The sequence below is a fragment of the Heptranchias perlo genome, chromosome 6, assembly GCF_035084215.1.
Source record: "Heptranchias perlo isolate sHepPer1 chromosome 6, sHepPer1.hap1, whole genome shotgun sequence".
Taxonomy (NCBI): domain Eukaryota; kingdom Metazoa; phylum Chordata; class Chondrichthyes; order Hexanchiformes; family Hexanchidae; genus Heptranchias; species Heptranchias perlo.
In genome coordinates this window covers 32,638,540-32,656,409 of record NC_090330.1, presented here as the reverse complement: position 1 = coordinate 32,656,409, position 17,870 = coordinate 32,638,540, and the positions used below count along the sequence as shown (strand labels likewise).

Sequence of the window (17,870 nt, the reverse complement as noted above, 5' to 3'; positions counted from 1 at the left end):
TGGGAAGGAAATTAATTTGGGACTGATTTTGTGATGCCAGTGCTGAAGAGGTTGGAGTGAGGAACTCCACTTTCTGGAATTATCCCAGGCCAATGTCACAGGATTTTCCAAAGTCATCCTCATTACGAAGGTACAATGAGCTCCAGCCCAGATTGGGTTTAGCAGTGGGAGCTCGCTGTCAGCTGGGGGAAGGGGCAGGGCCATAGCATGCAGCTATAATTCTTAAAGGTGCTTGATTATTGCTGGGCAGAAAACTGGAAATGTCTGGTCAGTGATGCAGAGCACGTCTATTTTCAGATGCTACTTCTGCAAGAAGTGCAGCAAAGGGGAGTGCCCTGATTGGAACCCAGGGAACCATCCTCAGAGAAGAACAGTACACTTTGCTTGGCAAGAGGTAGTGGACAGAATAAATGCTGTGTCAAATGGCTAAAGGATGTAGGGTCAGATGAGAAAAAAAGGTTAATAGCCTCAGGAAATTCGCAACGGTAAGAGTACCAGTATTTCACTATAAGTAAATGACAAATTATGCATGATACAAAGAGTCTGCTCTTACTCCGTTAAATCGTCACTAAGCCTGAATGCCAAGTCCTCACAAAATAGCATTTTCCAATCTTCACATGCATGCCCATACTACAAGGGGGCACAGTTCATTACTGTCACTTGTTGCATTACCATTTGGAAAGGTGAGTCAACAAAGCAATCTTACAACACAACCTGCACATGTTCATTTACTCACACAGAAACTTTCTACCTCTCAACTTTCTACTCTGCTTTCAGGAGAAGGCAGTGCACAACAGGAGGGAGATAACTTGAATGAGAGGAGGGGCTGTAGTTTCAGACCAGTGAGTCAATTTGAACAGGCCATTCTCAACACCCTTAGGCTAGAGCCATGATCTAATTGAATGACGGAACAGGCTCGAGGGGCTGAATGGCCTACTCCTATTCCTATGTTCCTGTCTTCCTATATTCCAGAGAACATAAAGGAAATAGCCTAGAGCGAAGCTGGAGGCCTCCCTGAAGTTTAGGGCTAGTTCTTTCTTTTTTCGGTTTCTGCAATCACGCTCTCACTCACTTGCATATATTCCAGCACACCGCCATGACACACTATTAATTATTTAAGCCCTGTTTGAAGGAGTGTCCTGCAGCCAGCATTCTAACATACATTCATCTTCTGTTTCTGTGGGAAAGCTCCAAGAACCAGTGGTGCCCATGAATCCATCACCTCACAGCACCCTGCATCACTAACACCGTCTGTAGTAGGTACTAGCACAGGTATATCCACCCAAAGAGATTTAGATAGTCAATTTGAGAAGGGTCACCGGGTGATACATAAAGCATGAGTAAACAGATGATGGCAGGGGAAGAGAAGGAACCTGATGACTCAAGCTCCAGTTTGCATTCTTCCTCAGCGGTAGCGTATGTGGATTTAGACCTCACAGGGCCTGCATTTAAAAGAAGGATGCTATTTGAGAAGCAACATTTTTAGAGACACCCTGTAAGATCTAATGGCAGCTGTGGGAAAGTCAACTAGTTACATGTGTGCAGTCATGCACGGCCGCTTAGCAGAACTGCATTCCAGCACGGAGCACGTGGAACTATAGAGGCACCTGGAAACCTACCAGCAAGGTTTGAGCCCCTGTACTTTGGGGAATCCTGCAATGCAAAAAAATGACATGGCCCTCAAAGCCTGCTGATAGACTTCCAGGGCGAAAGTGACCAAGTTGTTTGCCTTGGTGAATAATGCTTCAGTGAGTTGCTTGATGTATCTGTGAATTGACAGATGTGAGGTGTTATATTTTGGTAGGAAGAATAAGGAGGCCACGTACTGCTTGGATAAAGAGTCTAAATGGTGTAGAGGATCAGAGGGATCTGGGGGTACAGATGCACAAATCACTAAAAGTAGCAACACAGGTTAATAAGGCAATAAAAAAAAGCAAACCAAGCATTGGGGTTCATTTCTAGAGGGATAGAATTGAAAAGCAGAAAAGTTATTTTAAACTTGTATAGAACCTTGGTTAGACCACACTTGGAGTATTGTGAAGAGTTCTGGTCTCCATATTATAAAAAGAATATAGAGGCACTGGAGAAGGTGCAAAAAAGATTTACTAGGATGATACCAGAACTGAGAGGTTATACCGATCAGAAAAGATTGAGCAGGCTGGGGCTCTTTTCTCCAGAAAAGAGAACTGAGGGGTGACCTGATAGAGGTCTTTAAGATTATGAAAGGGTTTGATAGGGTAAACGCAGAGAAGATGTTTCCACTTGCGAGGGAGACCAGAACCAAGGGCCTTTAATATAAGATAATCATTAATAAATCCAATAGGGAATTCAGGAGAAACTTCTTTACCCAGAGAGTGGTTAGAGTGTGGAACTCGCTACCATTAGGAGTAGTTGAGGCGGAAGGCATAGATGCATTTAATGGGAAGCTAGACAAACACATGAGGGAGAAAGGAATAGAAGGATATGCTGATAAGATTAGATGAAATAGGGAGGGAGCAATCTCGTGTGGAGCATAAACACCGGCATGGACCTGTTGGTCCGAATGGCCTGTTTCTGTGCTGCACATTCTATGTAATTCTATGTAATTCTGTGTAGATGTTGCTTATCTTCCTTGTGGTGTGAGAATCATAGAATCATAGAACGGTTACAGCACGGAAGGAGGCCATTCGGCCCATTGAGATCGCGCCGGCTCTATGCAAGAGCAATCCAGCTAGTCCCACTCACCCACCCTATCCCCTGAAAATTTCTGAATGTAAAGCATTGTACAGTACTGTTTTGGTTGGGACAACCACTAGACCATTCTTTGGTCCGAGTAACATTGCAGTGCATGGGATGGATGTGTCTGGTGATGGGTTGGATCTAACTGGTTGCCTGGTGACTTACAATTTCACCAGGTTGATGGGCTGGCTGATGTGGGAGGGTGTGCAGGTGTCACCATTATCCCTGGCTGTTCGACTATGTAAGTGACAGGTCCCTTTACTGTGGGAGGCATTCCACAGGCAACTGATTCCTGACCTTAGTAGACATGTGACATAACCTTCGTTATACTCCCAAAACTGAGGCCAACATATTTCCTCGGTGTTCGTGCTTCCGGTGCTATTTCTTCTAGTGAGATTTCCTTGTACATCTTCCTCTTTCATTCTCCCAGGTTTAGTTTTATCCAGGGTGTGGTTATTACTAGACCATCCCCAAAAATGTACATGCTGTGACCCCACAAAGGTTGTGTCTTGACCAACAAATAAACATTTAACACAAACCCTCGACCCTTCCAGGATCTGATAAATCGTCACTTTGGTTACATTCAGCATACAGTTCATAAGCTTTCTGTCCCTGTGATATATCCTTGAAGTGACTGGCTCAGCTGTGTGCTGTAGCCTTCCTGAACTCCATCTCCACCAACTGTGATGTTGCATGCTTGAGTCATTGAGCGTGGACCAGAGGCTGGATATTAGTCCGAGCAGTAGCTACCATCCAATTTCCATTTCCAGTTCTTTTGGTTCTGTAAATCAAGCATATTTTCTGTTACTATCTCAGTTTAAAACATAATTTTTAACCCACTGTTTTAAGTTGGTTAATATGATACCATCTGCTACTTTTGACATTATTCTTCCCGATACTTTGAATCAGATATACTGACTGGCCAGCTTTATTGATTATGGGGAACGGTCCCTTCCATCTAGGTGCAAAGGGGTGTTCCTTTTTTCTATAATCTATTACCATTACTGAATTGCCAACCTGATACTCAAAAGGTCGTGCCTTTTTGTCAAAGTACCTTTTCATCTGTTTTTTTGATTTGCCCGATTGTTTAGCCACATACATGCTTGTGGTCCTGATTGATTCTTTCATTTCATGTACCCAGTTTTCATTAACTGTTCCCTGCAACATTGATGTAACTGTTGGGGTTAACAAGTGACCAGGTGTCTTCATCAACCATAGCCTGGTATGGCGATATGCCAGTTGTCGAATGTGGGGCAGCTCTGATAGCCATTAAACAAATAGGAAGCATGTTTGCCTATTGTGCGGGGTGATCTGCACAACATTTCCTGAGCATCGTGTTTAGGGTTTGGTTACCCTTTCCACCACCCTGAGGATTGTGGGTGATGGGAAATGTTTGTAACTTGGTAAAAATTTTCTCTGTGAAATGTGACTCCTGATCACTGTCCACCTGTATTGGTACTCCCCACCTGCACATTACCTCGTGCAATAACACGCGAGCTGCGGTTAAACCTGTGTTGGTGCATACAGGGAAAGCCTCTATCCGTTCAGTAAATTTATCCAAAAGGACTAGGCAGTGAATAAAACCATCTGCCACTTGTGGTAGTGGGCCAATAAAATCAATTTGAATGTGGGTCCAAGGACCGTCTGGAGGAGGTGCTGATCTTAAAAACGTTCTATTAACACTAGCACCTGGGTTGTGCTGCAAACAAATTAAACATCGACTAACTCTGTGAACAATACTGGATTCAAGTGAGGGCCACCAGGCTGATGCTTTCATTTTAGAGATGGTCGTTTCCGATGACGTATGACCGTCCACAGGTAGTGAGTGAAACATTTTGAAGAAGTCCTCTGTGCAACTGGGTGGTACGCACATAACTAGGAATTGACACCTGGGCCCTTCGTACATGAGGACCGAATGTGACTCGTGGATCAGGAGAGTCGTACCGTGGGCATTCAGCGTGGGTTGTGGAACAGGTTTCCCTTGATCGTTCCACTTGCGAATCTGGCAGTAGGGCTCATATTCATTCTGTAAGGTGTGCAGGTCAAAGGGGAGGGGTTGAAGAGTCCACCACTGTCACCTGCTGCATGCAAATAGGTTCCCACGGCACCCCGTACTGAGCTGCCGCCTTAGCATGTTGATCAGCCAGCGAGTTTCCGTGGGTATGTGGGGACACCATTTTGCTATGAACCCTCACTTTCCCGAGGTAGATGGGTGCCTCCCTTTCTTGTAGTGCCACCCAAGGTTGGGAGAGCATTGCTGCGATTACCAGCGGTTTCCGGTCTGCGGTACAGAAGTTATTCCCGCAACAATAATGCTGTGTTGACGACATAGACACTGTCCGAATAGCTGTTGGTAGCCATTTTGGATGTAATGTGAATGGCCATAAGTAAAGCCACCAATTCAACATTCTGTGCAGAGTACGTGTTACATTTATACTGGTACACCTGCTCAGGGGTAACTACCGCCAATCCAGTATGTGGTCTACAATTCATGTGGTAGGATGAGCCATCAATGTAGACGCTTTGCACATCGTCTATTGGGGTCTTCAGGACTGGGTGGTGATCAAACTGTAAGATATGCAGGGGACACATGTATCTCCCCTTGGTAAATAAAAGAAGCAGAATGAGCATTGTCTTTTTAGGGGTGACCTGAGGTCACTTTCCATCAGCAGCAATGTCCAGTAGTTCAGTCGTTGCGACTAGACCAACGTCAGGCTTTAGTAGCAAGTTCAGAGGTGTGTGAAGAGAATGCAACACCAAAGTCTGTAGCTCGGGGATATAAGTAAAATGCTTGACTGCCCAGAAGATTACTAGAAGGTGTTGCTCACATGGGTCGAATGTCTTCTCGACTCTAGTCAGGATGTGGAATGCATAAGCGATTGGTGTCAATCGGCCGTGCACCTCCTGACACGATACGGCTGCTAGGCTTTTGGATGTGGCCGCCACTTACAGGTGAAATGGCTGATTTGGGCCTGGAGAGATCAAGCACTTAGCCTGTGCAACCGCTCGCTTCAGCTCAGTTACTGAATCGGTACGTTTGTCCATCCAATCCTGCTGAATTGAATCATCATTTCCCTTGAGTAAGTCGTACATTGGCTTAGCGAGTTCTGCAAATTGTGCATTGAACAATTGTTGGTACCCCATCAACCCCAAAAACGATCGGAGAGCAGTCTTTGACACTGGCAATGGTAGCCTCGGTATAATCTCCACTTTGTGGTTATCAGGCGTCTTTCCTTTGTGCGATAAACTGATCCCCAAAAAAGATACTTCTGATTGTAGTCGCAGAGCTTTCTTGGGATTGATCTTTAGATCGTCCTTCCTTAGTCTGCCCAGAACATCCCGAAGTACTATCAGATGTTGTTCTTGCTTCCTGGTGGCAATCAAAATATCATTCATGTATTGTAGAACAAGCTGAGAGTGAGAACATCCCTTCAATTTAGACGCCACACACTTGTGGAAGATTGTTGGAGAGTTATGGTATCTCTGTGGCAAGCATGTCCAGGTATATTGTTGGTCGTTGAAAGTAAAGGCGAACTTATATTGATCCTCCGGGTGAACTGGAACACTCCAGAATCCATTGCAGACATCGAGGGTCGAAAAGATCACGGCCTCGGAATCTATGCCAGCAACGTGGGTGAATTGCTCACAACAGGTGCACACGAAGGTGTGACTGAGTTCAATTTCCTGTAATCAATTGTTAATCACCAACTACCATCTGGTTTCTTTACTGGCCAAATTGGTGTATTCACCGTGAATATTCCCTGATGGATCACATTTTACTCTAACAGAGATTCAATTGCAGCTTGTACAAAAGAATGGCTCTCAATGGGAATTGGATATTGTTTACATTTACCGTGCAGTGGGCCATTAACCCTTATTTCCTTGTCCAGCCTACCACAATCATATTTATGTGTGGCCGTTGCCCCATCCATCTGGTCCAAGATTGCTTGAATGCCTGGATCAGAATGAGTGAGGGGAGGGTATGGTTCAGGTTTCTTAATTGCATACACAGCAAAGACATCGGATATAATCGTGGAAGACACATTATGCTGTTGTCCCGTTATATCTTTTATCCGCAAATATTGGTGACATAATCAATCAATATCCTGTACCAGGTTAATGCATCAGATCCCAATAGTCCCCTTTCATCGGCAGTCATCATAACCGATAAGATATTCGCATCTGAATACTATCCATATTCAGATCAACATGAGTCAATTGCATAGATTCCTGTACAGAGCCGTTAAAGCCTTGCAGTGAATGAATAACCCCTGTGTCTCCTGCAAAGTCAGAGGGGTGTAAGGTACGTAAGACAGTGACATTAGAAAAAGTGTCAACTAATAACATCTGCTGTGGGCCCCCTCTGATCACAGCAGTAACGAGAAACCGTTTGTCACGTGTCCAACGGAAACTTACTATCGGATAATTATGAGGGTCAGAACCCCGACGTTGTGAGCTTGGACGAGTTGGCTTGCCCTCCAACACTGACGCTGAGGCCTGGACTGAATGGACCTGAGGGAGGCCGCCCCCAGTTAATTGCTGAGTAGCCAATAACGCAATTAATTTGTCCAATCTTTGATCTGTGGGGACAGATGTGGGAGTTCATAGGGAGGAGGGTGGTTGGATCTTGGTGCTGAACCTCCGCTACCCCCGGATCGAGCGGGTGCACTTCGGCAATCTCTCGCCCAGTCTCCCAGTTTACCACAGTTAAAACATCCTTCCTCACCAGGGTGATTTTTGTTCCCTGGTCCGGCACCATAGCCCAGTTGTCTACTCTGACCCCTGCCGTGCCCACTAGCCCCTTTAGGGTATGGACCCTCGACCATATGGACCTCAAACTTTGCCCTGGACTTTGCTCCGGTCTTGTCCCCTGGCCCAAAGGCTCGTACATTCTGATATGCCTGAAGGACAGCAGCCATGATTGTGGCCCTAGCACAGTTTCCATTCACTACTAACCCCAGGGCTATTTTATCTTTTGGGGTCAACTTTGAGAGAATCCTTCCTGATTATGATGATTGGTCCTTATTGGGACCAACGACTGGGACATAAGATATAGTTAATGCAATTTTTGCTCGAACACTGGTGGCTGCTCTTGCTGTCCCTGTTTACATTTACCGATCGCATCATAAACATCGATCTAACCGATTCCTAACGCTGTAAGAATAGCAGTTTTGATGGTTTGAGAATTAGTGGCGGCGGTAAAGACTACTGGGTCCAACCGTGCCTTGAGGTCTGTACTCAATATGCGCTTAAGATCTGGATCGCCAAGTTCAGGATGACCCTGGATGAAGACCCGGAATGTCTGAGCGAGCTCTAATGGGTCCCATCCTTCTTTAATCGGACCTATCTCATGCCCCATTGCCTGCTGTTCTACGTGGGTGATCAGGTGATCCTCCTCATAATTACTCGTTACTTGACCCGCTGAATTAGTCCAGACTGTCCAGTACACCATCTCTACCTGGTTCTGTGCTCCCTTAGGAGGATCATCATCATCATTGTAATGATACGCCACACCCTCCAATGTTCCCTCATCAATCTCATCACCCTCATCATTTCCAAATCCACTGCTTCTACCATAGCTGTTCTCCGCCCAAAGTGACTCCTGAGCGCTTGTATCTGCTTCTGACACTGTCTATGGTCAGGCTTACTCATCTCCTTATTCCTTTCTGACTCTTACCTCACTGCTCCTCTTGCATCCTGCAACTGCTGTTTTAACTTTTCTACTTTTTTTTAGCTTCTTTCTCTCACAATCCTGTGAGTTTGTTCCGACTCTTGTGCAACTGCTAAGTTCACTAGCGCTGATTGGTTTCCTAACATAGCACTTAACTCAGTGGTTCACAAGCGAAAGCTTTCAATTGACTGCTGTAGTTCATAAGAACATAAGAACATAAGAAATTGGAGCAGGAGTAGGCCAATCGGCCCCTCAAGCCTGCTCCGCCATTCAATAAGATCATGGCTGATCTGATCCTAACCTCAAATCTAAATTCATGTCCAATTTCCTGCCCGCTCCCCGTAACCCCTAATTCCCTTTACTTTTAGGAAACTGTCTATTTCTGTTTTAAATTTATTTAGTGATGTAGCTTCCACAGCTTCCTGGGGCAGCAAATTCCACAGACCTACTACCCTCTGAGTGAAGAAGTTTCTCCTCATCTCAGTTTTGAAAGAGCAGCCCCTTATTCTAAGATTATGCCCCCTAGTTCTAGTTTCACCCATCCTTGGGAACATCCTTACCGCATCCACCCGATCAAGCCCCTTCACAATCTTATATGTTTCAATAAGATCGCCTCTCATTCTTCTGAACTCCAATGAGTAGAGTCCCAATCTACTCAACCTCTCCTCATATGTCCGCCCCCTCATCCCCGGGATTAACCGAGTGAACCTTCTTTGTACTGCCTCGAGAGCAAGTATGTCTTTTCTTAAGTATGGAGACCAAAACTGTATGCAGTATTCCAGGTGCGGTCTCACCAATACCTTATATAACTGCAGCAATACCTCCCTGTTTTTATATTCTATCCCCCTAGCAATAAAAGCCAACATTCCGTTGGCCTTCTTGATCACCTGCTGCACCTGCATACTAACGTTTTGATTTTCTTGCACCAGGACCCCCAGATTCCTTTGTACTGCAGTACTTTCCAGTTTCTCGCCATTAAGATAATAACTTGCTCTCTGATTTTTCCTGCCAAAGTGCATAACCTCACATTTTCCAATATTGTATTGCATCTGCCAAATCTCCGCCCACTCACCCAGCCTGTCTATGTCCCCTTGTAGGTTTTTTTTGTCCTCCTCACTCTCCACTTTCCCTCCCATCTTTGTATCATCTGCAAACTTTGATATGTTACACTCGGTCCCCTCCTCCAAATCGTTAATATAGATTGTAAAGAGTTGTGGACCCAGCACGGACCCCTGCGGAATACCACTGGCTACTGGTTGCCAGTCCGAGAATGAACCATTTATCCCAACTCTCTGCTTCCTGTTAGATAACCAATCCTCCACCCATGCCAGAATATTACCCCCAATCCAGTGATTCTTTATCTTGAGCAATAATCTTTTATGTGGCACCTTGTCGAATGCCTTCTGGAAGTCTAAATACACTTCGTCCACTGGTTCCCCTTTATCTACCCTGTACGTTATGTCCTCAAAGAACTCAAGCAAATTTGTCAGAGATGACTTCCCCTTCGTAAAGCCATGCTGACTTTGTCCTATTAAATTATGTTTATCCAAATGTTCTGCTACTGCCTCCTTAATAATAGACTCCAAAATTTTACCCACCACAGATGTTAGGCTAACTGGTCTATAATTTCCAGCCTTCTGCCTACTACCCTTTTTAAATAAGGGTGTTACATTAGCAGTTTTCCAATCTGCCGGGACCTTTGTCGAGTCCAGAGAATTTTGGAAAATTATTACCACAGCATCCACAATCCCTACTGCCACTTCCCTCAAGACCCTAGGATGTAAGCCATCAGGTCCAGGGGATTTATTCGCCTTGAGTCCCATTAATTTACTGAGTACCAATTCCTTAGTGATTTTAATCGTATTTAGCTCCTCCCCCCCTAGAGCCCCCTGTTTGTCCAGTATTGGGATATTCTTAGTGTCCTCTACCGTAAAGACTGAAACAAAATATTTGTTCAGCATTTTTGCCTTCTCCATGTTTCCCACCATTAATTTCCCGGTCTCATCCTCTAAGGGACCTACGTTTGCCTTAGCCACCCTTTTTTTTATATAACTATAGAAACTCTTGCTATCTGTTTTTATATTTTTTGCTAATTTATTTTCATAATCTATCTTCCCTTTCTTAATCAATCCTTTAGTTACTTTTTGCTGTCTTTTGACGACTTCCCAATCTTCTATCCTCTCACTAAGTTTGGCTACCTTATATGTCCTTATTTTTAGTCGGATACTATCCTTAATTTCTTTACTTAGCCACGGATGGCTGTCATTTCTTTTACACCCTTTTTTCCTCAGTGGAATATATATTTTTTGAAAGTTGTAAAATAACTCCTTTTTCTCCTAGTTCCTTTTTCTTGCACTCTGGCACTTATGCTCCATCATTTTCTCCTTTAAATTTTTCACCCTATCTTCATTTTTAGATGCACAGAACCACATAGCATATCTGCATAAACGCTCTGCTTGCTAGCCTGGCTTTATTTCCTTAGCCCCAGCCTGTTCTTGTATCCAGCCACATGCCTCCTTGAACGGTTCGTTCCCCTTTGGACATAACCAGGATCATTGCCTTACCTAATTTTAATTTATCTTCATATTGGTGCCTAATTGTTGGAGGGTAGTGCATCGCCCTCGCTCCTAGTCTTTTCAACTAGTTTCCTCCCCCAGCAGTTCGGTTATGGCCCTTTTCAACCCGAAGGGATCCTGCTTCAGTTATGTATGCCTCGTTATGTGCCGAGTCCCACCAGAGTTGCCAATTTGTTGAGATAGGTTTTGTGGGCACTTAGCCCTAGGTTACCCTTCCAATTATTCACTTGGCAGTCCCAATTAGGTATATCGAGGCTTTATTATAACATCAGCAAAATCATCAATACACACTGTATTTAAGCGACAACAACTGAATACAAGATTGGTATTACCCGGTTCCAAATCCCCTGGACAGCAGTGCAGCAGGTAGAACTTGTTCTCTGCTATGATTAGATCTTTTTTGCTTTTTCATTTATACCTTTTCTTATACTTTTGTTGGATACGCCTACTTTTTGCATTAGCTGAAACTCATCTAGTATGCACTGACTGAGTGTCTTTGCTTGATTTGGCTTCAAACGGCTTGCTTCTTACAAAGATTGCTGTGTCTTTGTTTTCCTCAATTAGGTGTAAATCCACTGATCTAATGCAGATTACCGTGTCCTTTAGGCTGAAGTGTAACTTCCCTGTACTTGATTGATCTTTCCCAGAGTGATTGGGGTCAATTTTGCAATGGTGGCGGGTTGGCAGCGGGGGTGGGGGGCTGAAGGTACTTGTGGCAAAGCCGCATAAACAAACCTTACCGTTACCAACGCGATCGCATGGTGATTGCTGATGATTAACATCTCTCCGAGTTGGCAGCCAGCCTGATTTTCAGCCAGGCTGCTGTCAGGAGCTGCAACGCGGCGGGTGGGGCAAAAAAGAGAGAGAGCGAGACGTCATCCGGCATGGAATGGAAGATCGGGGGAGGGGGAGAGAGTGGAAGGTCCGAGGGGAGATTGGAAGATTCAGGGGGAGAGTGGAAGATTGGGGGTGAAGAGGGGGATATCGGGGGGGAGAGGGGAAGATTGGGAGGACATGGGGGGTTGAAGAAGGGGATATCGGGCGGACATCGGGAGGGTGAAGAGGGGGTGATCGGAGAGGGAGACATCGGAGCAGGGTGCAAAGGTAGGTTCATTTTGTGTTTTAACTTCGTTCTATGATTTTTTATGTAATTTATTTAGTATCTTTTTCCCTGATCCGGCCCTTCACGTCTGGTTTCACCAGGCGTGAATCAGAAGCGGTGGGCAAGCCGCCCAGGTAAGTTAAAAATCGTTACAATTACTTAATCTGTCACAGGTAAAGTGCCTTAAGTACCTCAATGAGGTACATTTGGCTCTTTAACTGTCATCCCACCAGCTTTAATTGCCGGCGGGACTTCCGTTTTCGGGTCGCCCGCGCGCACACATGTGGGTCCCTGGGAAACTCGGAAGTCGGCGGGTTGGAACCGGCTTCCAAACCCGAACGGGATTTCCGTGATTTTCGGAGCCCCCCTGCCCCCAACGCACCCGCAATTGCCTCCTAAAATTGAGCCCATTGTCTTTGTTGTTTATCAAGTAACAAGGTCAAAGGCCCCTAAAGTAATTTAACAGTTAATGGGATTATTTTTGTTTCCTTTGTTTGATAAAACAGAGCTGGGCAAACTTCTTAGCTTATACTTTTTCCCGGGCAAACATGGTCTCGAGTGACACCATTTGCATCTACACAATAGAAAGTCAATTGCTCGGCACGGACATGTTTTGACTTCTTTGATTTGACAATTACCTTATACAGTTGTAAACAATTTTACAACACCAAGTTATAGTCCAACGATTTTTATTTGAAATCTACAAGCTTTCGGAGGCTTCCTCCTTCCTCAGGTAAATGTCAGGAGCTCCTTGAAGCCTACGCATTTATACATCACAGAACAATACATGGTGTTTACAGACTGCCCCTGCAACTGCCTGTTGCAACGGGCAGTTGCAGGGGCAGTCTGTAAACACCATGTATTGTTCTGTGATGTATAAATGCGTAGGCTTCAAGGAACTCCTGACATTTACCTGAGGAAGGAGGAAGCCTCCGAAAGCTTGTAGATTTCAAATAAAAATCGTTGGACTATAACTTGGTGTTGTAAAATTGTTTACAATTGTCAACCCCAGTCCATCACCGGCATCTCCACACCTTGTACAGGACATACATTGCTGACAATTGCTTTGTATAGACTGACCGTCTCGGCGACATCTGTTCCCTGATCAATAGAGATCTCTTATCAGCACAACTGGCAGTTCTTATTTTTTACATTCCATTCTTCTATTTGACCCTTTGTGTGCTGAGCATTTTTTAGTATAAGCTAGCCAACTTTTATTCTTTTACATTTTTATCTTACAGTGCTACTTTGGAATTAGCCTGAGGCGTAAAAGCTCAAGGCTGAGGTGACCATAACTGCCACTGATAACACCACCCCTGTGGTAGAGGTTGTGTGCAGGTCAGATTCAAGAAGATGGCACAAGTCTTATCAAAGAGCCCATGATTGCAGTTTTCCTCAGACCTCTGGCATTTGTACCTGGGCCCACAGAGATGTCTGTATGTTTAAGGACAGGTATGACCAACCCTACTTTCCTTGCAATCAAAAAATAAACTGCCACTGAACTATTTAAGTGTCACAAACCCGAAGTTAAAATACATTTTTATATATGCTCTAAATAAGTTTCTCCCCTTTTAAACATTGACTTCCTGTCAGTCCAGAGCCTTGCTGTACGCATATTAGCTGCCGCATTTCCCTACATTACAACAGTGCTTCAAAAGTACTTCATTGGAATTGCTTTGAGTCGTCCTGAGGTTGTGAAAAGAGCTATATAAATTCATATAAATTATTTCTTGGTCATGATCAGTCCTGTCCATGTGACATCACCGGCCATCGCAACCATAAAATCGTCTGTCATATTTTTAAAAATGAAGCAGATATTACTTAAGCATATTGTCGCTCAGTATAATTGGATCCTACTTAAAAAAATGGTGTAGGATTTTTTTCCATTGATACTAACTATTTAAGACCACTGGATCCTTCAGCTCAAAACACCACTGAGTTCATGAGTTGAAATTCTGCTCTTTTCCTTGTCTCCTGCAGCACGCTCCATGATCAAAGCCACTGATTTGTGGCATTCACAGAAACATTGACAGGATTGCAGAATTTCAATCTGCCAGGCACTAGCAGAAATATTGGAATCCCATGCAATAAAAACAGAATTTTACTTAATTGGCCATTATAATTCAATGGCTCTAAATATAAAAGGACCTAATTGTTGACACAATCCCCCCAAAATAACAGTAAAAATCCCAGAAGCCTGTGTAATAAATAGAAAAATGAATTATTCAGTCACCATACATCAGTGGTCCTGCCCATCACCTGTTATCTGTGTGGAGTGCATTGACCATTCTAAATTTTCACCTTAACTGAATCTCCTAGCTTATCTCAAATCAGCAGTATACTGCATCTAGAATTTTGACTGCATTTTGAGTGGTGTTTGTGATGAATGTTCCACATGTATCATGGAAACCTATAAAAAAAAGTTTAAATTGCAGGGACTGCAGTGCTTGTTTCTTTATGTAACTCTGCACAAAATGCCCTGGAGTAAATTCCAATTAGGACATGTATCCCTCAAAGTGTAACAGTTTCAGTACTAGTAAATCAAAAATTAGGGACAAGCAATATTGTAATGGGACATAATTAACGAAAGCAAGTCTGGGGTATATTATAGACATGTAACAGGGCTTAGTTAAGCTCAGAATGTAATGTTGCCCAGTTTTTTTTATAATGTGGACTAATGCATTATTTCTTCAATTATTTTAAAACAAACAGGTTAATGTTTCTGTTAAAGTAGTGGACACGCTAATTATATATTAAAGCATTGTGTTTGTATGCTAATATTTCCACAGTTAACTTCAAAATCTTAGAGTGCAATAGGAAGTCTGCTTAGCAGACAGAATAACCTGCCACTGGTAAAAGCATCCAGAAACTGGGAGACTAACACTGGAAACAATCTTTTCTATGCTGCAGAAGTTAAGGTAGGTGTAGGTTTTTGTAGACGTGAGTTGAATAGAGCTGTAATAGAGCTGTGAGGAGCCCCTTTGGTATGTAAGTGGTGTACATTCAACACAGAACTAGTTTTAGCTATCCCTTGATAACTGAATTTATTGTACCGAGGGGAAAGAATGGCAAATGCTCAAGGCTTTACAGGCTGTTGTTACTATGACAATGATAAAGGACTTACACTGTGCATTACTTGCAAATTTTCTATAAAACAGTTGTTTCAGCATACTTGCACTGATTTGTGACTTGCACTGATAATTAGACTTCTGTTAAAATGAGGGTCCAATGATACCGATTGAGTTATTTCTACTCACACCAGCGATTTGAAGCTACCACAAAAAGCTGTGGAAGGTCTCGCTTATTAGAAGAGAACTTAAGTAACTAAAAACATCTGGACACTGCAATCTTGGGACATAAATATCAATGAGAAGCTACTGAACGTGTAAGTTTCTGGGAAAACTATGTTATTGGGTCATTCATCATTGTCTTTGGCAGTTTCATTTTGCCTTAAGAAAACTAATTCATGTGAGAAAGTTACATGTAAAAGTTATTAGAAACTATTTCACAATTATGCTGGCTCCCCTCCAGCAAGATATAATGGTCCTAATCAGGGGAAGAAATCCTGCAACCTTCAAATCTTTCAAGAATCTACTTCAGAATGACCTGGTTTACTTAATTTTGAAATATCAAAACTTTGACATTTGTAAGAATTTGCTTTTATTGGAATTGTCTGCAATTTTTGTTTGCAACTATTATTAAATTGGATGAGCTTAGAGAAAGATGATACCTCCAGGAGTGTGGACACATAAAATCAGTCCTTAGGTCTACCAGCTTCCTCGTCATAGATACTTTCTTTAACCTTATCCCCCACCTTGAACCTCCCATTTACACACATGGTCAACCCCTTGACCTACTCAGTAAATGTAGCTTTGAGACTTCTGAGGTTTCTATCAACAACAGAATGCTCTCTGATTAATTTCTCATTTCTTTTCTCCACCACATTTCCCTACCTGGCCCAAACCTCTCATTTTCACTTTCTGCCACTGAAAAAGGTGCCCTCTCAAACTCTAACTGTCCCCTATTCTGGCCTGCCACCTATGATGACATCAACACCTCCTGAGATCTACACGATGGTAACACTAATCATGCTGCTACACGAGACAGAAGGAGTTATTGAGGGAAGAGGCAGTTCAAGGTGTGAGATAAAGCATAGGGAGGCACATCAAAATCGTCCCTGCTACCTAATGAACAACCATGGGAAGCTTCCGAGGAACTGACAAATTGGGGGAGAGGTGAGGGTACAAGTCATGCCCTTCATAGTTGAAGCATTGAGAGTTGTGAGTGAGGTTTCCTATGTGGACACACCTGGTGAGATCCTCCAGATCCTTGGATAAACGCTGCTAGCAACGACATGGACGTCAACCTCCTACCAAGCTTTTTTCCCTAACTAACTGGGACATGACACCCATTCATTAGAAAAGCAATGCCCCTCCTCTCCTGAATTTGCGAGCAGAGTGCATTACAAGTGAGTAAAACAGGAAATCTTGGACAAGGTTCCTTTGGTTTATTTGCATGACATTCACAGTCAGAATGAACTAACTAAAAGTTCCAACAGAAGATTGTGCTCAATGCAAATCTGATGGGGATTACGTGAAAGGGGCTTCCATCCTGAAATCGCAGCCCACACTTGCAAGTTCCATAGCAACAGCATCCAACTGGATTAGTGTTTTTAATGGCCCTATTTAAACCAGGATAAACCTTACTAATACTAATAATACATTATACAAATAAAAACATGATTAATACCATTCCTAAACTACCCTCAGAATTTCTCTGGCAGACTGCAGCAAGAATATGTGGTCAAATGAGATCTGTTCAATCTGTTACTTGATAGTTGCAATGTCTGGGGATTCTAATGCTCTTTGTTTGATTGCCAATCTTGCACCACTCTAATTGTACTTGATAATTCACAGACCTAGGTTTCTGAATCTGATTGGTATTTAACTGATTCTAATTCCTTAATTTTCTTTGGTTTCTGTTTGTTAAACCGAAAAGCTATCTCTTAGCACAGAGCTGTCTCACCTGATTTTTTCCTTAGCTAGATGAGATATGGCTTTGTAAAGGTTAGGTCATGTCGAACGAACCAAATTGAATTTTTTGAGGAAGTAACTAAATGTCTAAGGATGTAGTCTATATGGACTTCCAGAAAGCATTCAATAAAGTTCCACATAAGAGACTGTTAGCTAAAATTAAGCTCATGGAAAGCAAATTATTGACCTGGTTAGGAGATTGGTTAGGCAGTAGAAGACAGAGAGTCGGGATAATGGGTGTGTACGCAAGTTGGAAGGAAGTGACTCGTGGTGTCCCACAAGAATCTTTGTTGGGACATCAACTATTCACTATATTTATTAATGACTTCGGTAACACAATAGAGAGTCATATATCCAAGTTTGACAATGACACAAAGTTGGGTTGCATAGTCAGTAGTGTAGACAGCAGCATAAAATTACAAAGAGACAGTGATAGATTAAGTGAGTAGGCAAAACTGTGGCAGATGGATTTCAATGCAGGTAAATGTGAGGTCATCCATTTTGGACCAAAAAAGGATAGATCCGAGTATTTTTTAAATGATGAAAAGCTAGGAACAGTGGAGGTCCAAAGAGATTTAGAGGTCCATGTACATAGATCATTGAAATGTAGTGGTCAGGTACAAAGAATAATCAAAATGGCGAATCGAATGTTAGCCTTTAAATCTAGAGGGCTAGAATATAAAGGGGAGGAAGTTTTGCTACAGCTATATAAAGCCCTGGTTAGACCACATCTGGAGTACTGTGTATAGTTCTGCGCACCGCACCTTAGA

General features: G+C 43.2%; 1 protein-coding gene across 7 annotated transcripts in view; it reads left to right on the top strand.

Moving 5' to 3' along the window:
• The window catches only part of sgcg (sarcoglycan, gamma), a 600,494-nt gene that overhangs the window by 71,493 nt on the left and 511,131 nt on the right, over window positions 1–17,870 (top strand). For 3 of the 7 annotated variants that reach the window (XM_067986055.1, XM_067986058.1, XM_067986059.1), the window contains exons 3-4: window positions 13,309–13,519; window positions 14,857–14,985. The exons of 3 other annotated variants lie outside the window; for them this stretch is intronic. The gene's annotated coding sequence lies outside the window, so the exon portion shown is untranslated. The remainder of the gene's footprint in view (window positions 1–13,308; window positions 13,520–14,856; window positions 14,986–17,870) is intronic. One more of the 7 variants, XM_067986056.1, reaches the window with a different exon arrangement.